This window comes from Camelus bactrianus, chromosome 3 (assembly GCF_048773025.1).
Source record: "Camelus bactrianus isolate YW-2024 breed Bactrian camel chromosome 3, ASM4877302v1, whole genome shotgun sequence".
Lineage (NCBI taxonomy): Eukaryota > Metazoa > Chordata > Mammalia > Artiodactyla > Camelidae > Camelus > Camelus bactrianus.
The window spans coordinates 143,554,397-143,563,411 of record NC_133541.1 but is presented as its reverse complement, the minus strand read 5'-3'; the positions used below and the strand labels follow the sequence as shown (position 1 = coordinate 143,563,411).

The 9,015-nt window shown below is 32.0% G+C and overlaps 1 long non-coding RNA gene across 1 annotated transcript; it reads right to left on the bottom strand.

Annotated features, from left to right (window-relative positions):
• Positions 1-201: 201 nt before the first annotated feature.
• Positions 202-7,557, bottom strand: LOC141575466 (uncharacterized). The gene is made up of 3 exons (XR_012503063.1): positions 7,472-7,557; positions 3,699-3,807; positions 202-807 (listed from the first exon to the last, which is right to left on the bottom strand). It is a non-coding gene; the product is annotated as an uncharacterized LOC141575466 (long non-coding RNA).
• Positions 7,558-9,015: the final 1,458 nt, after the last annotated feature.

Genomic DNA, 9,015 nt, shown 5'->3' with positions numbered 1-9,015 from the left:
AATAAAGAAGTATTCCATAAGGGCAAAGCATTTGCTATAATTTTTTGTGTCCTTTATTATAGTATTTTAATAATTTGTCAGAAAACAATATACCTATATATTTTTATTAATTATATAATTTATTGTAACTTCATAAACAGTAACTATATAATTTCTTAAAATAACATTTATAATAACTTATTAGAACATTTTAAGGTGCTCAAATGTTTTATTATTTTGATATATAACAAATATGTGAGAAATTATCATTTAATATATTAAAAAATCAAATAAGGATAAAAATTAAAATAAATTCTTAAATGCTAAGTAGTACACAAATTTCATGTTGTAATGGTAACCTAAATATCAGAGATCAACTGGAGTATCAGACAGAATGGCAGACAGCTTTAATACATTTGTTTTAGAATTTTTGCTTCATGTAGTGATATTTTATGCATTTAACTACAATTTCATTCATGTATTATCATCTAATGAGTAGTATAAATGACTGTCAATGAACCAAATATGTTACTGTAGAAAATATATTTTTAAAGACATGAAATCAAAGTGAATATTGTACAAATACCATAAATGCAGACTTCCTTCTCATCGCACAGTAATTAAAATATTATTATTAAAATTCTCTCAGTACAATGATTTTCAAACAGAATAACATATATTCAGCTCTTAAAATCATCTTTATATGAGTGTCCTGATTTCCTGTGGAGTTTCAAGTTAAGTGACCATTTCTTCCTCTTTTGCTGTTGTCAATCAGGTGCATATTCAAAACATAGAGCTTACACAGTCATTGTCAAATGAAGAGCCAATCTGAAGGAAAATAAAGAAAAATAATTATCACGGACATCCTTTGAAAGCAGAATCTAAATAGCAAAAACTAATGCCAAGTAAATGCAAGGGTTATATTTTATTTTTTTTTCTCTCTCTCATTACTGCTGTGTTTCCTCTGGTAGCAAAATTCTTTCTAAAACTGCTATATAATTTTAGTTTTATTGAAAAGACTCCAATTGATTCTAAATACATGAGAATTTAAATCAACCTATCTGAGACAGGCCTTTGGGGGCAGGAAAATGGATATATCTGCCTCTTGAGGTCTTCACGGATTTTACGAGTGACAAGATGACAAATGCTAATGTCATTGTCCTGGATGAGCATATCAGTGATTTGATATATGACATTCTGTTTTGAACCACTTGTTTGGGATATAGAGATTGAATGCTATTGCATGTATGTGATTGAAATTTTATTAAACTTTATTCTCCACTCCCCATATTTACAATCAAATAACAGGGGAAATATTAAATCAGTGGTTATAGATTATTTCATTATGTTTCACTGATGGATTTCAGACAAACACATAATCCTGATACTTATCACAATTAAGTCTCGATAAATGCTCTATCCTTGGTCACACTTTGGGGAAAAAATATCAAAGTATTGTGAGAGAAGTCCTTAGTGTTTATGAATACTAGCTTTACAATTGGTAGCCTCCACACCAGTGGTTGTGTTTTAGTGCCAGTCTAGCAGTTGTACGTTCTTAAATAATATCCTAGGATTTAAGTTTCCTAATGTCCAAAATTACTAATTTTTTGGCTTCAATCACCAAATATGTACTGATGCATCTCTCATCTTTATTTCCAGATTAAAGAATCTTTGCATTCATCTTCATTTAATGTTATTAAAATAAATAGCACTGTGAGTTTTTAGATTTACCAAATTCTCTGTAACTCACAGGTTACTATTTTAGTGGGTCATTTTAAGATAAAGGATAAGAGACTTTGTTCCATTCTAAAGAATGTATTATTAACCCTTTAAAATAATAGAAAAATTTCAGTCTTTTCTCTTTAGGGCTTGAACTGAATGTAGGCATTAAGAAATAAAGAAATCGTGGTAACAATAGAAGTTACACATAGAAAAGTAAAGAAAATGATCACTTTTAATTCCTAATTTTAATGACTTTGATAATGATAATAACATAAAACTATAGTATAAAAGTCTAGATGTTCTAATAATTTAAAGTATTTTATCCTTTAAAGCCTCCCCGATAATTCCATGAGCTAGGTTTCACTATTAATACAATTTTACAATCAAGAAAACAGATAATAAGAATTTAAGTTACTTGTCCAAGATCACACTTCTTATAAATGACAAGCTTAGTATTAGAGCCAAAGGAGACCCAGCTTTTTAAACTAGGTTGATACTTCTTTCTCATAAATTTCAGACATCTTTGGTGTCCAAACATTACAAATTTCTCCCTGCTCCTTCTTAGTCTATACATTGCTTTTATTCTGCTACCTTTTGAATATATATGAACCAGAGTTTAGTTCTAAGATTTTATATTCTCACCTTGTACCTAGTTAACTTGTTAATGTAACTAGAGTAATTTACTTCACAAGGTAGCAATCTTTTGGAGATTAAGACATTTTTACTCCATATTATTCAGTGGCTGCTGGAGGCATCTTGCCAATGATATTAAATCTTAAATGCGATTGAGCTCTGCAGTCATCACATAAGGTAATACAGGCAGACTTCCAAGTTTTCATGCTGTTGGGTGTAAGCCTCCTGGGAACCATGTGATAGCTCTGCCCTGTTTGCCATCAAGTAGAATCTCATACAAATCAAACCCTTCTTGCATTTCATCCAAGAAAATTTGCGAAGACTTGTATACAAAAATTCTTCCCTTTAATGCATCAAGCTTGTAAATATCTTGTGAACATGTTTGATGGCAAGCTGTTTTCCAAGGCAGGGCAAACTTCTTCCATGAGGAAAATTCATATTTCAAAAAAAAAAAAGCATAAAGCAATAAAAAAGATCAACTTATATCACCTTTAACAAATGGAACTAGGGGACTTAAAGTTTTTCCTGAATGTTTTTCCTTTGATGAATGTGGTTAAACTGTATGTCACATATCTAAGGACAAAATGATGAGTTTTCATTCTTTGATTTACAAAGGCCTCTCATCGACTTCTGCTCTCCAACACACACTGCACTTTCCCCTTCATAGGACAGTAGGGAAGAGAGTTCTGGATTTAGAAATAAGAGATCATGGAGTAATAGTCCTATTTAAAAAAAAGGTCAACAATCGCTTAGGCTTCTACATATGGATATATGTAATGCAGTCTTTCTTATACGCAAAATGTGTTTTAAATATAAGATACCACGTGCATAGTTCACACATAAAAAAGGAAGTCCTCTATATAAGTTTACAAATATATATAATGGATATTTTGTATGTTTGCTTGTGGGTGTGTGGATGTGAAACTAAATAAATGTATTCACATACACACACACACACACATATATATATATATATATATATATATATATATATATACATACACACATATATATATATACACATATACATATATATATTTATATACACACATATACATATATATATTCAGTGCTGTTCCAGAAGGTACATTATTACCTACGTTTTTCAGACATACTGGAGGTACAAATACACCAATAAACATTTTTCAAAGACATTTATCCATGCATAAAGTCTCTATCAGTTTAGCTATTTGCTTAGTTTCATCATTTATATTATAGTGGGCCTCATGATGTTAGATATGAATGCAATATGGTCCATTATGTCAGGCCCCAGGTTGTTAAACACTCCCAGTGAGCTGGTAAACTTTTCAGAAAATTGCATTGTCATAATACTTGTCAACTGCAAGCAAATATTAAGAACTTACTTCTTCATTGTGCATTAATAATTGCAGGATAATTAGTTGAAGGGTTTTGTGACTTACTGAAGCAAAGTCCGTAATCTCTCTGGTATCATAGACACAGTTACATAACAGCCTTAGGAAATACAGATAGGAAATGTTAATTAAAAATGAATATTTGGATAAGTACTAGAACAATATAAAACAGACATTCAGGAAGCTTTATATAGAAACACCAGAGAAGAATGCCATAGAGATTTGAAAGGTTTGGAAAAAATTTGTAAGGTGAGCTGGGAAATAGACATATATTTTTAAAGGAGGAAGGGATATTGATTTGGAATTGGATCAAACATCTACCTTCTTTATGTGATTTAAAGGACTTTTCAAACATTTCTTCTTCAATGACTTGATGAACTTAACAACCAGAAAACTAGTTTTCAGTAATTCCTGTTAATCCACTGAAGAACTTCATTCTAACTCAACTATACACATATATATGTGTTTTAAGTTGTTATTAGCTTGTACTAGCCACCATCACCCATAGCTGAATAAATAATTGTACAACTATTTTGATGTCACAATTTACAATATTCTCACTCTTACATTTGAACCTCAATATAATGTGAGTTAAGGAGGACATGGTATATATTTTTTCAATTTTGCAGATGAGAAAAATGAGCATGGCATCTTGAATCAGATATACTTGATTTCAAATTCTGGCTTTATAACTTACCATCAGTTTGCATTTCCATGCAATCTTCAGTATTTTTTAAATAAAATTGTTTTGAACAGTTAAATTAAATAGGGGAGGTTAAGCTGTTAGTACAGTCTAACAGATTAAGAAATGGTAGTTATTTTGTTTTAAATTTAAAGCGAACATTTTCTCACTCTGTCAAGTTGAATGCTAAATCTCAATCATTGAGGTATTTTAGAATCTTTGTATACTAGACAGTGTATTGATAAATATTCATGCAATTTAACTTTTAAACCCTGAGCTGTATGTTTTGGCACATATTCTATTCCCTATGTAATGACATAGACATGAGAGTCCCAGTCATTAAGTGGAGTTAGGTGAGGCAGAAAGGAGAAATTACACTGATAAATAATTCCAGGCCATTTCTGTGAACCACAGATGTTTACATCAAGCTGATTAATATTTTCATAATTCACAATAGATTAATTAATTGTGGGTTGCCACCTCCAGCTCTTTTATAAATCAAATTATTAAAATTGTATTTAATAAATCATTTTCATTTTCTAAAAATATGTAAAAAATTTAGCTGTCATATTAACATATATTGTGAGTCCACAAAGGAAGATTTTTTGAACTCTAACTCCCATAATACAGAGAGAGATTTCATATATTGAAATACAGACAGCCTTTGAAAATATTTGTACATTATTATTAGATAATAAGTTTAAGGCAGGTGTCATCTTTTCATCTTTATCAATCTGATCAAGTTTGTCCAAATATTGGTCAAAAGAAGAATCTGAGCCTATAATCTTATTCCTGTCTCCTGCCCTGACAAAGTCTAGTTTAGTTTCTTTAGAGACCTCTGTTGGAGGTACTTATTTCTTGTTAACAACACACTTTCATCTCTCTATATATTTTTTTCTCTCACATTTTATGATTATAGTTTTCATATTATCTTTAAAAATATGGGCAGATTATTCAGAATTATTTTGTAATCAAGGAAGTTAATTATTCATACTTGACCCTAACTAGAAGCAAATCTATAAACTAAAAATGCTATTAAATAATTGATTTCCTGTCTTGTTTTAAGTGACCTGTTCAAACTGTGATTGTTAATTTTGCTGGAAATTTCAATTTAATCTCCTCTAAGATAGTATGCAGTTATTTTACTAGTTTCTTCTCTCCCCATCATAAGTTTTTAAAACAATTTTCTAAATGTATTATTGATGAAATTTACCTACCTATCTATCCATCTATCCCTTCCCTTCCTCAGGATTTAACTCATTTCTCATCTCCACCCTTCTGCTTATCTGTTGTGGACTGAATTGTGTCTTTCTAAAATTCATATTATGTCATATGATGTCCTAATCCCCAATGTGATTGTGGCCATACATAGGACACTTATGAGGTAATTAGTTAAATTAAGTCATTAGGGTAGGACCCTAATCCCACAGGATTTCTGTCTTTATTAAAAGAGGAAAAGATACCGGTTCTCTCTCCATGTACATACTAAAAAGGGGACATATGAAGACACAGAGAGCAGATCATCATCTACAAGGCAGAAAGAGAGGTCTCCCAGAGACCAACCTGTTGGCAACTAGATATCAGACTGTGAGCCTCCAGAATGGTATGGAAATAAGTGTGCCTGTTGTTTAAGCCACCCAGTCTGTGGTATCTTGTTATAGTAGCATGAGCAGGCTCATCCTAAGCAACCAATTTCTACCACCCTTTCAGATTTCTGTGTAAATATCACCTTTTCCAAAGCCCTTGCTATCACATCCATTTTCATCAACACCACATTACTAGACTTGCTGCATTTTTATATGTTCTAGCTCATACTGTTTTGGATTTCTGTCACCTGTGACTGATTTAGAAGCTTCTTCAGTTTAGAGACTGTTTCCCACCAATTAAACATCCTTAAGACCTATCACAGGGAGTGGTGAATGTTAGGCTACAAGAAATATTTGTTGAAGTGCATTTTTGGAGACATATCAGTACCTGGAAAGCTAGCTACCATAAAGTTGTCAAACAATTGCACATGTTCAATTTAAGTTGAATTGAAATTCTAAAGACATTTTTTATGTGATAAATTCATGAGGTTCTTCCCTCCAGTGAAGTAAAATAGCTACCAATGAGAGTATTAATTATATTATGCTATATCAACTCAATAGACATTTAAGTGGCCTCTAAAAATAATGATTATGAACTCTGTGTAGCATTGTGGAAACATTATAACAAAATGTATGTGATTTGCATGTAACATAATAGAAACATTATAATAAAATGGAAAAGACAGGAGGTGAAATTGCTCATGAACTATGATTCCAAGTGTTAACAGGTTGAAACATGAGAATATTTAGAGAACAATAGTTATAACATGGTGTCAATATGAATATTTTCTCCATTTTCCAAATTTCTGTGTTGTTTTCTATTTTCACCATTAAAATATTAAATTTACTTAAAAACTCAAGGAAACATGTGAATAGCATAGATAATACGTATTAGAAGAATATGTGTTAAAAAGGTGAAATAGCATGGCAGCTGGACTTGTGGGCATGGGCAAACTGGATGGGGTTAAATCTCATATTTAATGCTTACTAGTTTGATGATCTTGAAGAAGTGATTTGCATGCTCTGAGACTTCATCTCCTTGTCCTTTGAATGAGAAATGATATTAACATAATGCCCACCAAAGAACTAAGACTGCTGGAGTATCAGGAGTGCTCTTAAATGCCAGCTAATTTCCAATACAGTGTAAACTCTGTGAGGCTAGGGACCTGTGAATTCACTACTATAGATTAGTGCCTGGCATTTGGTAATTTTATAATACAACTTTACTTATAGATAAATGAATAAAAGGTTGAATGTAATGAAGCTAATAGAAAAGACTTCATAGAAAGTCTAGGAAATTTGAAGAAAAGAAGAGCAGGACTTTATATACATATACGTGCATATCTATCTATAATTTGATTATATGCCTGATGTCTAAGCAGATAACTAAATAAACAAACACTTTCTGCTTCCTGAAGAGAATTAATCCAATTTTCCTTTAAGTTGTTTCCTGAGTAAGATAGATAGTTTTTTTCAGAAACTGCTTTTACCCATACCTTGTGATAATATACTGTGTCTCTGTTCAGAATGATTTCCTTGTGATAGGTTAACTCAGGTTCTAGTAGAATCAGCCATGGTAAATACGTAAAATAAAATTACTGTAAGAAAGATGAATAACATTGGTAAGATCATTTAATATTTTTGGAAGAGAAAAAAAGCAGAAACTGCCTAAAACTTAGAATGCCCCTAGGAACAAGCTGCATTCCCTGCTTTCAAAATCCTTCTTGCTACTTCTGCTCAGTGATGGCACTGAAATTCACTGATGCCTCTGCACACAGTTTTCTTTTTTCAACCTCAGGTCATATCACATTTACAGTTGACTGCCTTAAAAACACATCTGGAATGCACCCAGTGTATTCATTATCTCTCATATTTAAATTGAAAAATATAATGGACTTGGAAGGGAATAAACCAAGTGGTGGGCAATTTTCTCTATCACTTTTTCTGTGTGTAGCACAGCAGATATATCTAAACATTTTCAGGATAAAAGGAGATTCAAGTGAGCCACTCAGTGATGTCATAATAAACTTCCTCCCCACACACACATAGGAGTGTAACACTGACTTACATGTGTTCCAGGAGATAAACCACTCACCCATTCTTTAGGAAATAATTATGAATGGAGTAAGTCAATGTGTGTCTCCCTGTCCCCTCTCCAGCCCTTATTAACATATTCATACATCTATTGATTCAAAAGGTTAGTCATTCAAATATATATACTATGTATTCATCACATATTTTCTCTATACTAAAGGGCTGTGGAATTTTTGCATTCCAAGAACTTATATTCTAACTGGGAGAGAGACATTCTAAATGAAAAAAAATAAGTAAAGTAATTTCAGAATGCAAAACATAAAAAAGTAAAGAAGAAATAAGGCGGCAGAGGTATAGAGTGAGGATGTTTTCATGGCTATTTTAGAGCTAGTGTTCTGAATGTCTTCTCTTAGGGAGTTACATTTCAAGCTGGGGTGTGACAAATGGACACTCAGCCACAACAGGATATTGGGAGAAGAGAATGTCAGGCTTAATTTCCAAAGAGGATAGTGGCTTGAAGTTTCCAAAGAATTGAAGAAGAAAGGGAAGGAAGGAAGAGGGAGAGAGAGAGAGAAAGAGAGGAAAAGATGAGAAAATGTTAGTGGGATTGAAGAAAACCATGACAAGTTTTATGGGGTGGATGTGAAGGAATAATATGGGCTCAATTTGGCCATGAAAAAGTCTTAGGTATTCTTCTAATTTCAATTGATCTTCAGTGGAGCATTTTCTCTAAGGCAGTGATATTATCTATTAGATAATTTCTTAAAAAATTTACACACACACACACACTACTCCAACATCTTTTGTCTTATGAAAAAGTTGTCTAGACACAGAGATAGGACACCATGTACTGAAAGATGTCCAAAGGAATCAATGTGAGAACTGAATTGTGAAAGCTTTGAGTTCCAGTCCAGATGAACAAGAGGAAAAAAGCACTTTTTAAGTATTTAAGTATTGGTGAATCAACTTTACACTAACATTTTTTAAACCCTTGATTTTGTCAAAA